Source organism: Leopardus geoffroyi, chromosome E3 (genome assembly GCF_018350155.1).
Source record: "Leopardus geoffroyi isolate Oge1 chromosome E3, O.geoffroyi_Oge1_pat1.0, whole genome shotgun sequence".
In the NCBI taxonomy this organism is placed as follows: Eukaryota; Metazoa; Chordata; class Mammalia; order Carnivora; family Felidae; genus Leopardus; species Leopardus geoffroyi.
This window is the reverse complement of record NC_059340.1, coordinates 22000709-22016407: the sequence shown is the minus strand read 5'-3', so window position 1 is coordinate 22016407 and position 15699 is coordinate 22000709. Positions and strand designations below refer to the sequence as shown.

General features: G+C 56.1%; 1 protein-coding gene across 1 annotated transcript in view; it reads right to left on the bottom strand.

The window, feature by feature from the left end:
• ARHGAP17 (Rho GTPase activating protein 17) overlaps positions 1-13719 on the bottom strand; it is a 141762-nt gene extending 128043 nt beyond the window's left edge. The window contains exon 1 of the mRNA XM_045461593.1: positions 13699-13719. The gene's annotated coding sequence lies outside the window, so the exon portion shown is untranslated. The remainder of the gene's footprint in view (positions 1-13698) is intronic.
• Positions 13720-15699: the final 1980 nt, after the last annotated feature.

Sequence of the window (15699 nt, the reverse complement as noted above, 5' to 3'; positions counted from 1 at the left end):
CAACCTACCTACTTGTTCGTAACCATTACCCACGAAAGCTTTATGAGACAGTTCGTGAGATCGAGCCCCACCTCAGGCTCTGTGCTGACAGCACAGAACCTGCTTGGGATCCTCTCTCTCTCAAAATAAATAAACTTAAAAACAATAAACAAACTTAAATTGACTTTACATCAAAATATGTTGCACCTGTGCCCACTAAAAGTCAATCAATCTGCTCCGCACTGTCCATGTTACTTGGGTACCTGTGGGGAAATCTGAGGAGTGGTTTAAGTCCAAGGGAACCGTTAGGCCCCTTCTTGCTGACCTGGGAGGTGTTTCAGTTTGAACCTCATAAGGAGGTGGCCCAACAGCTTGGAGTGCTCTCCGCTCCTTGACACTGAGAGTAGGACCAGAAACCACTGGTGCCACAGGCACTGAGGAGGGTACAGGAGGAGCCTGTTAGGTAAGCCTTGCCTAGGGTGGAGGGTAGTGCAGAAACAGGAGGAGAGGGAGGAGGAGGCAGAAGAGGGAGGTGCTGCCTGCAAGGCTGGAGGCGATAAAAGCCCAAACAGAAGAAAGAGACTCCCGGTCACCAGACGGAAGAAAAGATGAACATTTTCTTTCCCCCAACAAAATGGGAAAAAAGACAGTCTAGTCTGGCCAGACAATACAGGGAACCCCCTTGAAACAAAAGGAGTTTCAAAAGCTGCTTGGGAATATTCCTTCAAGTCCTCATCCCGAGGAAGACCTGTAACAGACAATTGGCTCTGTTTATCACAGCCATTAACCTGGAGACGAAGGAGGGAGACGCCTCCACGTACAAGGATCAGGCGACATTCATCCAGGTCTCTCGAGACAGATTTCAGATCTGACACACAAAAGCAGCAGCAAAGAGGAGACGAGTAACTCAGGAAAAAGGGGGGGGGGGGGGCTGTACAGGATCCTGGCAGCAACCTGTTTACAAAGAGACAAGGTGGGTGGGCACACAGAACAGGACAGAACACAGGCTTGTGGCGGATTAACAGAAGTACAAGGCCTAAGGCAGGTGAGCTGATGGCGGATTGAGGAGTGGAGGAGGTGGGTGTTCTCAGGGCCCCTAAAAGAGCACGGACAGATCAGGGTTTGGGTACAGATCCGTAAAAGCCTGACCATATGGGATTTCGGTCTATTTTTCTGGTCAGACTTCCCCATCCTCTAGTTTCTACTGAGGCCGACAATGTTACAAAGAAGCCGACGTGGGAAGGAAGCATACAAGGTGCCAGGGTCAAACTGGTTCTAGTTTCTCAAGATGCATCTCAAGGCGGGGTGGGATGGGATCAAGGATTTAGAGGAAAGAAAGTTGACAGTCTCCTGGGCTAGAGGCGTCCCTGCTGAACCCCAAGAGCGCCACCTTGGAGAGTCTGGGCCCTGGGACATCTCCCTGGAACCATCACACTATCATCCCTGATGCAGGTGGGCATCCCCAACCTGCTGCCCTCTTTGGCCTAGCGTGCCCCCCAAGAGGGAACCCCTGCCCATCCTTCCTTTCAATCAACATGCGTGTCCTTGGGAGAGACAGGAGAAGTCTCCCCTGTACTGAGATATAATCTGGCATACTGGAATTTTTTGTTTCCTTTTGAGGCCTTTCCCCAGGGAGATCAGAGAGAGAGAGCAGAACAAAGAGTGACTAAGCAACTGTCCAGCACAAGGAAGGTGAGAACCTCACCGATGAAGACGGTCACTCGACCTGTTGTTACCCTGTCCCTTCATGGCTGCCAAAGGTGTTGCCGTGTGAACTGGGGAGACCCCGATCCCTGGAGCCTTGACCCAGCCAGACCTAAAGCGGATGCTGAAGGTTCTTGGTCTTGTCTCAGGAAGGAGCTCAGGACAGACATGCAGCACAGCAGATGAGTAAAAGAAGTGGGGAGGGAAAGGTTATTAAAGTGAAAAAGACACTCTCGAGATGTGAGAGCAGGCAAGCTCGAGAGAGTGAGCTGCACGCCCTGGCACTTGGGTTTCTATCTTTTATTGGCAGTGTTAACTAGGGGGCAGTATTTCTTCTTTGGGGTGGGGAGTAGGGTTCGGCACTTTTTCTTTAAATCCAAATTAACTCCATTGTGTTAGGAGACGGGGAATCGTCTGGGACTGAAAAAGCTGATCCCATCCATAGTTACGTTAACTAAGAGTCCTTGACCAAAATCTCCCTCGGCTTCTGAATGGCATCCTATCAGGAACACTGCTGAAGCTTCCTGGGGTTCAGGGCGGCAGGAGGCACCCTCCCCTGACTGCTCTGACACCCCTGTACTACTTGAGGAGGGATGTGGGCCTCCCTCCACTTCCCCTATTGCACCCTAACCTGCAGTAGGTGCGGGGAGATGGACTGAAATGCCGCAACCATTGAGGCTGCCTCTTTCCATTTTGGGGGAGTCGGTAGGCTTGGTGACCAATAATGATACCCTTCGTAAGCCTCTGGATCTAGTAGTAATGGATGGGGTGGAGGTCCTGGCCTCTGTTTAGAAGGGGCAGCCATTTGATATCGAATTACGCATGAGATATCTAAGGTACCTTTACCCTGAGAGCAGGACCAAGAACACCAAACAGTCGATGGGGAAGGTCAAATGAGAGACATGAAAAGATGGCAGTGTGGGACTCCTACCTAACCTGGGCAACTTTCTCATGAGTTTCAGCCGTGATCCAGTCCCAAGGGAGGGGTCCCCTGTTGGGTGAGTGCCCCAAACGGGAACAGCTCCCACCTGTCCCTTTCGGGAAGCACACAAGAAGATGTATCTTGAATTTTATGCTCATCGAGGGATCACACTGGTCTATTTAGGGGGTCTGAAGGTTGGCAGCCACCCTAATGACATGTATGGCCATCCCAAGCCCAAGAAGAATACAAACATTATAAAAAACAGCAAAACAGGAGCTCCCGGGTGGCTCTGTCAGTTAAGTGTCTGACTCCGGCTCAGGTCATGATCTCATGGCTCCTGAGTTTGAGCCCTGCGTCAGGCTGTGTGCAGACAGTTCAGAGCCTGAGGCTACTTCGGATTCTGTGTCTCCCTCTCTCTCTCTCTCTGCCCCTCCCCTGCTCACACTCTGTCTCTCTCAGTCCCCAAAATAAACAAACACTAAAAAAAAATAAATAAATAAACCAGTAAAACAGGGAGAGCCTGATTTCTGACCAACGCTGTTACGGCCAAGGTACCAGTGTCCAGCTGGGGGGCAGAAGTTTGTCCCTCCCTGTAGTGTAGCCACAGGCACAGGTTCTCTCCTGAGCACTTGGACAAGGCACATTCTGGAGAGTCATACTATTCAGGCCATCTCCGAAAAAGAACAAGTAAGAAACAAATACTGGGGGTAAAGAAGACTTACCAGGCCGCACTGAAGCTCCTGAATTTCTTTCATCACTGTCCCCGTACAGGCTACCAAATATTATGTGGGGGCTGAGGCCAACAGTAAAGAAAGAATTCGTGAGCCGCTGACAGTGCAACTTACTAAGTGTATTTAAGTAGCATGGGAACCCGACCCATGGGCAGAAGGTGCTGTACTTTTGCTGTGTGAGGCACGGCTAGGCTGTAGGGACAGGGATCCACTCTGCAAACAGGATAAGTGCACACGAAGATAACAGGGTGGGGGTAGCAATGAAATTGAACAAAACTAAGCAAAAAGTTGGGGGGGGGGGGACGAAACTGTAAAAAGCAAATATAGAAAGCTCCAGGGGAAGTAAAAGTATTTTCAGACACACACAGAAAAGAAGTGTCCCCACGTGCTCCGGCCAAACCAAACGCCCCCTTTTACTCAACTGTTGAAAACAAAGAAGAAGAAGAAAAAGCGATGAAAAAGTCACACTTTCATACCCCTTCTCGGAAGAGACAGTCAGCGGGGACAGGACAGCTCACTGCCCTGAAAGATTTACCCCAGATAACACAGCACACCATAATCAACCTCCAGAGGCTCTCAAAACCACTACAAACTCCGGTCTCTTCTGTCCTTTCAACATCGACGGTTTCCTGTCAAGCATTAAAGCCATACCAGAGAAACCTTGGAGAAGGATTTGCTCCCCAATCCAAAGTGAGAAAAGCTGTTTTGACAGCCCCCCCTCTTTTTGTTTTTCCATTGGCCCAAGGCCTTTCCACAATTCTTTCCTCCCGGTTCCAAATGTCTACAGGTCAAGAACTTGAGCAGTCCGGTCCATAGGGGCCACGGTTGGGAGAAGGCACAGCCTCCAAAGTCCCTCCAAGGGAGTCCTGAGTCTCCCTAAGCGGCTCCGATGGGCTCTGATCGCCCCTTCCTTATTTACTGCCATCAGGCACTTGGAGGTGGACGGTGGGTCGGCAGCGGCCCGGCGACCTGGAAAGGCTGAGAATGCCGCCCCCCAGAACACCGCGCCCGCCCGGCCTCGGGCACACCAGTTAGCCGAGTTTTCGCCCAAGGCAAAGCCCCGGGAGAGGGGGGGAGGCCCGGGGAAAGCTTCGGTCCAGACCCCAGAGGACGATGCTCAGCGGGGCCGGGACAATGGGCGGCGGGGACCCGCGCGGGGGGCGTCCCGGCAGGCCGGCCCGCCCAGCTGTTCCCGGGGGCTCGGGCGGCGGCCCCGAACTGGCAGCCCGGCCGCTGCGAGGCGCAGCCCTCGTCCCCGGCCCGCAGCGGACCCGGCGCGGAGCGGGCGGGCGGGCGGGCGGCCGGACCGGAGCGCGGGGCCCCGCGGGGCAGCGGGCCCGCCCCGGCCCGGGCCACGACCCCGACCCCCATTCCCCGACCTGAGCGCTCCCGGCCGGCCCGGCACGGCTCACTCACCTGCCCACGGTCTGTTTGGCGAGCTGCTTCGTGCGGTTCAAGGGCAGCGGCAGCGGCGGCCCGCGGGGCTCGGGCCTGGCGCGGCTACATCGCTTCCGGGCCGAGGCGGCGGCGCCGGCGGCGGCTGCGCAGGCTGAGCTGCTACTGCGGCTGCTGCGGCGGCTGAGAGGCGGCGGCGGCTGCTGCTGCTGCGGCTGCCGCTGCTGCCCTTGCTCCCGCTGCTGCCGCTGCTGCCGCTGCTCCCGGGCAGGAGCCCCGCCCTCGCCGCGTCACTTCCAGTGGCGCCGTCCGCCAGGCTCCAGCGCCGCGCGCGGCCTGGCCCCGGCCGCCCGAGCCCCCTCCGCCACCCCCACCCCCCCAACCCGGGCCGCTCCGCCCAGCCCGCGGAGTCCCGCATCCCCACGGCGCCGCCGCCGCCGCCGCGGGTCCCGACTCCCGCCCCGGCTAGGGAGGGGGCGGCAGTTCGTGATCTCGCGGTTCCTGAGTTTGAGCTCTGCGTCGGGCTCCGTGCTGAAGGCTCGGAGCCTGCAGCCTGCTACGGATTCTGTGTCCCCCTCTCTCTCTGCCCCACCCCTGCTTGTGCTCTCTGTCTTTCAAAAATGAATCAACGTAAAAAAAAAATTTAGGGGCGCCTGGGTGGCTCCGTCGGTTGAGCGTCCAACTTGGGCTCAGGTCATGATCTCGCAGTTTGTGAGGTTGAGCCCCGCGTCGGGCTCTGTGCAGACAGCTGGAAGCCTGGAACCTGCTTCAGATCCTGTGTCTCCCTCTCACTCTCTCTGCCCCTTCCCCACCCATGCTCTGTCTCTGTCTCTCAAAAATAAATAAACGTTAATAAAAACATTTTTTTTTAATTGAAAAAAACAGTGGCTACTTCTTTTTTTTGCAATAATTGTTTGAGGTTTATTTTTCTTGTTTGAGAGTGAAAATGGGGGAGGGGCAGAGAGAGAGAGAGAGAGAGAGAGAGAGAGGGAGGACCTGAAGCAGGTTCTGGGCTGACACAGGCGGGGCTTGAACTCCAGAGCTGAGAGGTCACGGCCACAAGATCACAAGGCACGAGATCACAACCTGAGCCAAACTCAGATGCTTACACTGACCGAGCCACCAAGGCACCCCAAAACAGTGGTTACTTCTGACCAGGGTAGACATTGGTGGGTTTGGAGGCTGTGGCCAAAGGAAGACATACACATACATTTGTCTATACGGGAGGAGAGTACTCTCCAACCGCTAGGTTTGGGTGGAGGCCCACTCAATGTGGTCTGATTTACAAGTAACAGCGTAAATGGGCTGAAGGAAAATTAACAACAAGGAATATGTTGCCTCCAGAACCCCCAAAATACGGAAAGATTTGAGACTTGTATGTCCTCAACAAACGTGTCCAACAAATGTCCTCACGGTAGGATGTCAGACATGCGAGGTCATACCTGTGCTCCCGGTAAGTTAAGATCCTGGGCGCCTGGGTGGCTCAGTCGGTTAAGTGTCCGACTTCGGCTCAGGTCATGATCTCGCGGTTCATGAGTTCAAGCCCCGCATCAGGCTCTGTGCTGATGGCTCAGAGCCTGGAGCCTGTTTCAGATTCTGTGTCTCCCTCTCTCTCTGACCCTCCCCTGTTCATGCTCTGTCTCTCTCTGTCTCAAAAATAAATAAATGTTAAAAAAAAAAAAAAAAAAAAAAGATCCTGCCTGCAAGGATGACATGCGATAGCAGAAGGGTTTGGGTGCCCTGTGCATAACAAGGTAAAACATGTCCCCTTCAAGGTCAAGGGAAAGGTGGCTGAGAGGACATTGAAATCGGCGCTGAACAGAACCTATTAGCCAAATCTATAAGAAAGAGCAAACTATTTACCGTCTTTAAATTTGTTGGGATCCCAGGTGTTTTAAGGGTAGCAGGGTTTACACGGATAGAACTATAACTGAAAACAGTGGCTACTTATGGGGCACCTGGCTGGCTCAGTCGGTTGAGCGTCCCACTTCGGCTCCGGTCATGATCTCGCGGTCCGTGAGTTCGAGCCCGGAGACGGGACCTGTGCTGACGGCTCAGAGCCTGGAGCCCGTTTCGGGGTCTGTGTCTCCCTCTCTCTGACCCTCCCCCGTCCATGCTCAGTCTCTTTCTGTCTCAAAAATCAATAAACGTAAAAAAAAAAAAAAAAAAAAGAAATAAAACCTGAAAACGTCTGAATTCCAAAACTCATCTGGCCCCTAGGGGTTTGGAAAAAGGACCGTGGGCCTGCTGTACTTTTCACATCCACGTTTAAGAAAATAGACACACACGGCAGGCAGGAGTGTAATACTATTTGTACGTGGATCTATACCTGGATTGATTACGAGGACATCTGCCTACATTTGAGACACAGAAACAGAATGATAAAGGCCACACATCGCCAGTCCGACAAGACTGCCTGGTGTCCATACTGACTCTGGGACACTATACCATACACGCATGTCCAACCTCAGGGGCAGGAGGCTGCCGTGGACGCACTGGGAACCAAGACCACAGACATCGTTTCCTCTTAGAATAACATGCTGCCTTCACGTGTAAAACCAACGCCATAAGGCCACACGTGAGCACATCTGTTTAGGGTTCATTTTGGTTCAGTGAACCACGGGCTGTCTTCACTCACCTATAAACAACCCTGTTTGATTTCACAGTAGGTAATACAGTGGATGACCAGGCCACGGAAGCTCGGATTCAGAAGTCGTGGGGAGAACACATTCCTCTCCTCCTCTGCTCTATGCAGAGGCTGGACAGGATCCACTCAGACTGAAGCGAACCAAGCACAGCCACCTCCCGTGGAAAAGGCGGAGGAAGGCAGGGCGTGGAATAGGTGGGGGGGGGGGGGGGGAATGTTACCGCTGATAGAGCGAGGACACTGTTTGCGACGCCGCCGAACACAGAAAGGGCCGTCTCGAGGAAGGAGACAGATGCGTCGTGGCACCAGAGGACTCCCCTGGGACTCACGGGCAGAGATGCCTCGGATTCACGTTGCCCCTAACGGAACGGGCTACCTCGAGAGGTAGAGACTCTGCTGCTCCTGCAGAAGGTCGTCAGAGACCTGTGAGCAGGGAGGGGTCCGCAAGGAACGAACCACAGCAGGACAAGCCAGGTAGGGACCTGGGCACACTGGACGGTCGATGCCCCACCCAGACGGGACAGCACCTACGCAGCTGCGACTACGACGACGTGTACTCGCGCGAGGGCGCGATGCCGCAGAGCCAGGCTTCACTAGGTCTCGCAAGATTCGACAAGAAGCTGGAAGTCCAGGTTTCCACGTGAGAACTCCCAAGTGTTCAGTATGGCCCAATGATTGTCATCAAGACTTCCACACATAAGAAATAGACCAAACAGAACACATCTTCACCCAGCAGGCAAACATCACACATCTTGCGTTTTCACGATTCACATATCCAGAAAGAATCTCAAAGGACTCAACCAGGCTTTCCCAACCTCACCACTCTTGACATTTGGGACCAGATAATTCTGTGCGGCCAGGCTGTCCTGGGCGGTATAGGCTGGTCAGCAGCATCCCCGGCCTGTGTCGCCAGATGCCAGGAGCACCCCACGCCCGAGCCAAGTCAGGACAAACACAAAAACGTCTCCGGCCATTGCCAAATGTCCCCCAGGGGGCCATCCCTGGCGGCAGCCCCTGGACCAGAGCAACATCCAACTCTCAGCTTCCAGGATTCTGTGGAAGCGTCGTCACACAGAATTCTAACACGGGGTTTCTTAAAGAAAGAGTTGCCTGGGTGAAGTAAGGACTTCTCCCTGCTTTGGAGGCAGAACCCTGGTTTCTGTTGAACGGCAGCGCTCTTATTAACTAGCCCGATGACCTCTTTGAGTCCTCGCTCCCTCATCATTAAACCAGGAATAAATCACATCACCTCTGGGAGTTGCTGTGGAGAAGGCGGCGAGAGACTTGACTCAAAAGCATCTAGCCCAGCAAGTCAGCAAGCACCAAAGACGTTTCATCCACAGGAACCCTTCCCTGGCGGGCAGCCGGCCCAGTGTCTACAGTCGGAAACACACGGGGTCCGGAGTCACACCCCGGCCCCAAGTCCTGCCTCGGCCACTCGCTGGCCGGGCAGACAACGCCAGGTCATTTTTCCTCTCTCTAAACCAGAAATGATAACAAGCACCAGTAGGTGAGACCACGCCAGCTGGTTCGGTACAGCGCTTGGTAAACCAAACCAGGAGAGAAGTAGTGATGATTGCTACTCTCGGATCTCTGACACGTTTCTGAAAGGAAAGGACGAGCTCGTCGACACATCCGAGAACTGAGAAGGTAGTAATGGGAGGGTGGGGCGCAGGAGGAAAAAGAGAAAAATCATCACAGGGATCTTCACCTCCCCAACCTTTTCCACAAGCAACTGCCCACTGGTGACCCACAGACCAAATCTGGCCACAGATGTATTTTGTTTAGTCCCGCTCAGGGTCCCGGTGGTTGTTTTCAATTGGCATTAAATGCCACCTCATCTTCATGAAAATCCAGAAGGATTTAGGCCTTTCTCAACAACTCCAAAGTTCGGGCCCGACAGCGGGCCCATATTCTCACGCGGCCCTTTGGTAAGACAGCACCGTCGGGTCCCCCACGGCCCTCACCTGGTCTAAGTCGCTCTTATTTTCTTCTTATTAGCCTGGCCCCCTGAGGCTTGGAGTTTGCAACCCTGACTTACCTAAAGGCTACTATCCAGGAGAACATTCAGGCCTCCAGGGAGAGCTTCAATCTTGGCAGAAACCAACACCAAAGAGACACTCCCTTCCAGAGCCTCACCCGCGTAGTCAACTCTGCTATGAGGCCCCCAGATTCCTGTCCTCCTGGACTCATCAACCTCACAACCAAACGCGCAAGTTCCCCACCTTGGTGCACCCCCGCCTCCACACCCTCCACGCCAACTGCCACCCGCAGCTACTGGATTCTCTGCCTCAGGGATTTCCAAAAAGCTCTCTCTTTCCTTTTAGCAGGACTCGAAAAGACCACACTTCCTGCCTCCTGCTGGTAAGAACACCCCGGTTATCTTGCGGGGGAGGGGGCTCAGCACCCTCCCATTCTAGGCCCCTGTGGCTTGCGTGGGGCTGACTCCATTTCCATGTCCAGGGAAAGGCCACTGAGCCCATCAGATACCTTCAGAGTCAATCCTGGGGCTCTGGCCACAGTGTAAGGTATTCTATGTCCCTCTGGGACTTGAACTGAAGACGTTGGAAGCCGGGGGGTGGAGGGGTGGGTGTGGGGGGGCGATTCCTGCTTAGAGACACAGCTTCCCTAAAGAGTGGAACCCCTGGAGCCAGCCCTGGCTGCAACTATATGGCTTTTGGACTCTTTTCCTCACATAAGAGCCAATCAAATTCGCAGCTTGGCTTATAACAATTCCAGTTGGTTTGGTTTGGCGTTTTTTTTTTTCTTTTTCCGTCAATGAGACAGGGAGCGGGGAAGGGGCAGAGACAGAGAAGATCCCAAGCAGGCTCCGCACCATTGACACAGAGCTTGACGCGGGCGGGGCTTGATCCCAGGAACTGTGAGATCCTGACCTGAGCTGAAATCAAGAGCCGGATCCTCAGCCAGCCAAGCCACCCAGGCGCCCCTCGAGTTGGGTTTACTGACAATCAAAAGAGACCTACGTGGCACCTGGGTGGCTCACTGGGTCAAGTGTCTGACTTCGGCTCCGGTCACCATCTCTCGGTTCGTGGGTTTGAGGCCCGCGTCAGGCTCTGTGCTCACAGCTCGGAGCCTGGAGCCGGCTTCGGATTCTGTGTTTCCCTCTCTCTCTGCCTCTCCCCCGCTCGTGTTCTGTCTACCCTCTCTCTCAAAAATAAATATTTACCAAAAAAAATTTTTTTTAATTAAAAAAAAAAAAGGGACCTACTCAATACAACAGAAGTTTGAAAGAAGTGTTGAAAGATAGAGGGGAAAGGCTCTGGTCAAATTTTCTCCTGTTTTGTTTTTTGTTTTGTTGTGTTGTGTTACCTCTCTCCTTCCAGTAAGAGTAGAGTTTCACTGAGTGTGTCAGCCATCCCTCTGTAAGGACTTACCTCGTGGTACATAATCATTTTTGCTTGCCTATCTCTTCCCCAAGTCTGTGGAGCCCCTTCAGGGCAGAAGCTGCGTTTGTATTCACTTGGATTCTTTTCTACTTTCCACAATGGCACAGAATTTGGGCTCAATAAGGGTCTCTTGAACGGATGAATCAACCATCCTAATTCTCTTCTTTGGGATACCCCACTCAAGAGACCACTGCATCATCCTCGCGCCTGTGAGACACAAAGCATCTTCCGAAACAGACTCATGCGCCCACTGTCCACAAACTGCATCATGAGAACTCAACTTCTTCTAGCCATTACGAATTCTCCCACATGTCCATCCCACAGAACCTCACTGTGGGGTGACTCACGAGGTCCTCATTGTTGGGAAGAGAATACTTCCTCGCAAGACACCACTCTATGCATCCGTGGTGGGATGCATCCGTAACAGACACAATGGGCGAGCCACTCACACACAGAATATCACTCCTGCCTGCGGCGGGGGGCGGGGGGAGGGGAGGTAACTTCTCTGCTTTCTAGCTTTCCTCTTGACCCAAATACCCCCCAAATCCCAATCCTGATGCCTATGCCAATAACACACAATGACCATTCTAGGCTCTCTCTTGCCTCCGTTTTTCCTCCCTAGTCCTTCATCATTGTTGACGTGGAAAAAATACAAACTTATCCAGGGAATCAACAGGAGTAAAGCCAAAGCTTCCCCAGGAAACAGTTTTGGCTCTGGGAGCAGAAATCGCCACACCCCTAACAGCTCCGTAACAGCTGCTGCTTCCACTGGCATCTAGCAATAAAGATTTTCAAACAGAGTCAAAGGTCAGGGCCAGAATTACAATCCTACCACGAATCACCATTTACTCTATCCAGCTTTCATTTTCCCATTCTTGGGCTCACACCACCGGAGCGAGCTGGTAAGAACTAGATGTGTGCTCCATTGACAAATGTTTATGGAGAATCGACCCTAGGACAGGAGCCACAGCAGAGCTGGCCAAGGAAACAGAAAGATGGCAAGGACTCTCAAGGCGTTCAGTCTAATGGAGAATACTAACAAGTCAACAGGCGTTGCATTATAGAAAAGCAGGTGCTATGTGGACGTATGTAAGTGGCCAGGAGAGGGACTCCCAATCCACGTTGGAGCATCAGAGAAGGTCTTTTCGAGGCAGAGACCTTTGCCTGGACACCTAAAGAATGAGTAGGAGGCAGCTATAGGGGAGGTGAGGTGAAAGGAGCTTTGCAGACTTCCAGGCAGAGGCTAACAGGGAAGAAGGTTCGGCGGCCTCTGGCAACCGAAAGGAGGCACATACGGCTGTAATTCGGAAGTGTGAAGAGAGAAGCTGCTCCAGAGGAAGCCGGGGCCAAAGAGACCCTGAGTGGCTTGATAGCTTGAAAAGTCTCAGAACTTTGTGCAAAAAGAGCAAACACCCCTTTCCTCATGAGATGTACAAACTGGCCGGAACGACAATGGGACAGATGTGTCTTGATAGTCACTAAATACTGATTTCACAATGCATGTTACTGAGAATGCTGGGGGTGGGGGTGGGGGGGTGGGGGGGGGAGAAAACTCCTAAGGAGTTATCTTGTAACTCATTCACAGATGCCTGCTTGAAGCTTTGGGCCCCACGACTATTCCTTCCACCTTCCCCTTGGCACTCGTTATTTCTATCATTTTCCTACAAATGACAGAAAAGTAGGCACCGCTAGGCTGTAGGGACAGGGATCCACTCTGCAAACAGGATTAGTGCACACGAAGATAACAGGGTGGGGGTAGCAACGAAATTGAACAAAACTAAGCAAAAAGTTGGGGGGGGGCGACGAAAGTGTAAAAAGCAAATATAGAAAGCTCCAGGGGAAGTAAAAGTATTTTCAGACACACACAGAAGTGTCCCCATGTGCTCTGGCCAAACCAAACGCCCCCTTTTACTCAACTGTTGAAAACAAAGAAGAAGAAAAAGCGATGAAAAAGTCACACTTTCATACCCCTTCTCGGAAGAGACAGTCAGCGGGGACAGGACAGCTCACTGCCCTGAAAGACCTTGAAAGATTTACCCCACATAACACAGCACACGATGATCAACCTCCAGAGGCTCTCAAAACCACTACAAACTCCGGTCTCTTCTGTCATTTCATCATGGATCGTTTCCTGTCAAGCATTAAAGCAATACCAGAGAAACCTGGGGAAGGATGTGCTCCCCAATCCAAAGTGAGAAAAGCTGTTTTGAAAGCCCCCCCTCTTTTTGTTTTTCCATTGGCCCAAGGCCTTTCCACAATTCTTTCCTCCCGGTTCCAAATGTCTACAGGTCAAGAACTTGAGCAGTCCGGTCCATAGGGGCCACGGTTGGGAGACGGCACACCCTCCAAAGTCCCTCCAAGGGAGTCCTGAGTCTCACTAAGCGGCTCCGATGGGCTCTGATCGCCCCTTCCTTATTTACTGCCATCAGGCACTTGGAGGTGGACGGTGGGTCGGCAGCGGCCCGGCGACCTGGAAAGGCTGAGAATGCCGCCCCCCAGAGCACCGTGCCCGCCCGGCCTCGGGCACACCAGTTAGCCGAGTTTTTGCCCAAGGCAAAGCCCTGGGAGATGGGGGGAGGCCCCGGGAAAGCTTGGGTCCACACCCCAGAGAGCAATGCTCAGCGGGGCCGGGACAATGGGCGGCGGGGACCCGCGCGGGTCGGGGGGGGGGGGGGGGGCCCGGGAGGCCGGCCCGCCCCGCTGTTCTTGGGGGCTCGGGCGGCGGCTTCGAGCTGGGCGCCTGGCCGCTGCGTGGCGCAGCCCTTGTCCCTGGCCCGCAGCGGACCCGGCGCGGAGCTGGCGGCCGGGCCGGAGCGCGGGGCCCCGCGGGGCAGCGGGCCCGCCCCGGCCCACGACCCCAACCCCCGTTCCCCGGCCCGCGCCCTCCCGTCCGGCCCGGCACGGCTCACTCACCTGCCCACGGTCTGCTTGGCGAGCTGCTTCTTGCGGTTCAAGGGCAGCGGCAGCGGCGGCTCGCGGGGCTCAGGCCTGGAGGAGCGGCTACATCGCTTCCGGGCCGAGGCGGCGGCGGTGGCTGCTGCTGCGCCTGCTGCGGCGTCTGCTGCTGCTGCGGCGGCGGCTGCTGCTACTGTGGCTGCCGCGGGGACTGAGCGGCGGCTGCGCTGGCTGTGGCTACTACTGCGGCTGCTGCGGCGCCTGAGCGGCGTCGGCGTCGGCGGCTGCACCGGCTGCGGCTGCACCGGCTGCGGCTGCTACTGCGGCGGCTGCGGCGGCTGAGCGGCGGCTGCTACTGTGGGGGCTGCGGCGGCTGAGCGGCGGCGGCGGCGGCTGCGGCTGCTACGGCGGCTGAGCGGCGTCTGTGGCGGTGGCGACTGCGGCGGCAGCGGCTGCGCTGGCTGCCGCTACAACTGCGGCTGCTGCGGCGGCTGAGCGGCGGCGGCGGCTGTGGCTGCTACGACGGCTGAGCGGCGTCTGTGGCGGCGGTGTCTGCGGCGGCGGCGGCGGTTGCTGCTGCTGCGCCTGCTGCGGCTGCTTCTGCTGTGGCGGCGGCGGCTGCGCTGGGTGCGGCTACTACTGCGGCTGCTGCGGCGCCTGAGCAGCGGCGGCGGCGGCTGCTGCGCCTGCTGCGGCTGCTTCTGCTGTGGCGGCGGCGGCTGCTACTGCGGCTGCCTCGGGGGCTGAGCGGAGGCCGCGCTGGGTGCGGCTACTACTGCCGCTGCTGCGGCGGCCGAGCGGCGGCGGCGGTGGCGGCTGAGCGGCGGCTGCTGCCGCACCGGCTGCGGCTGCTACTGCAGCAGCGGCAGCGGCTGCGCCTGCTTCTGTGGCTGCTGCTGCTACTGAGGCGGCGGCGGCTGCGCCTCCTGCGGCTGCTACTGCGGCGGCTGAGCGGCGGCTGCAGCGGCGGCGGCTGCTGCTCCCGGGCTGGAGCCCCGCCCTCGCCTCGCCTGGTCACTTCCAGGGGCGCCTCCCGCCAGGGCCGCGCGGAGCCGAGCTGGCAGACGGTCGCCAGGCTCGGGCGCGGCGCTCGGCCTGGCCCCCGCTGCCCAAGTCCCTGCCTCCCGACCCCCACCGCCCAGCACGCGGAGCCCCGCGGCCAGGCGCCGCCTCGGTCCCGACTCGCGGCCCCTGCTAGGCGGGGCACCGGTGGGAGGGGGCAGCAGGAGCCAGCGGCAGGACCCCGCGGTCCTGGCGGCCTGGAACAGCCACACCCGGGCTTGGGACGCTCTGGGCATGGGGCGGGACCCGTGAGGGGGGCTGGGGGGGGGGCGATGGTGGGAGAGGAAGATGGGAGGGGTTGGGGTACGCGGGAGCCTCCGGATGCCCCCTTTAGGACTGTGCCCACGCGCGGGTGTAGACCTGTTTCTACCTCCTAGGTGGATGGGTGCCGTCACTGTGCACATTTCATGTCAATTACAAGGAATTGTTACCTGGAAACCACAAGCTGCAGAGCGCTGTGTACTTTGATTGGACTTCCCCGGAAAGTCCAGGGCGAGACGCGTGTTCTGCCGCAGGTGCTCACAGGCACCTGGGGACCGCCAGGGATGGCCGCGGGGCAGTGGGGGGAGGGTAAGGGATGGGAGGTCGGGGGCAGGGGTCGCGCGGACCCTAGCAGCCCCGCCTGCGGCGTGGCGTTGCCCAGACGCGCCGCATTGTGATTGGCCGCATTGTGATTTGATTATTAGCCTCGCGCAGGCCTCCGTTTGGAGACACTTAGCGGGACTGTCCGACTGCGCTGGACGCTTTTTGCCGAGCGGACCAGGTCAGTTCTGTGACCCGCAGCGATGTCCTTTTCGTTTGGTGGCCTGGGCCATTCCCTAGAGCAAGTGGGTGGTAGTGTGGCTTCCTTCACTGACCACATCTCTGAGGCCATCAAAGATGTGCGGATGGAGGGAACCGAAAAGGGGGGAGAAGGACCTGACTCTGACCGAAAAGAGAGTGAAGTGAGTCGGGAAA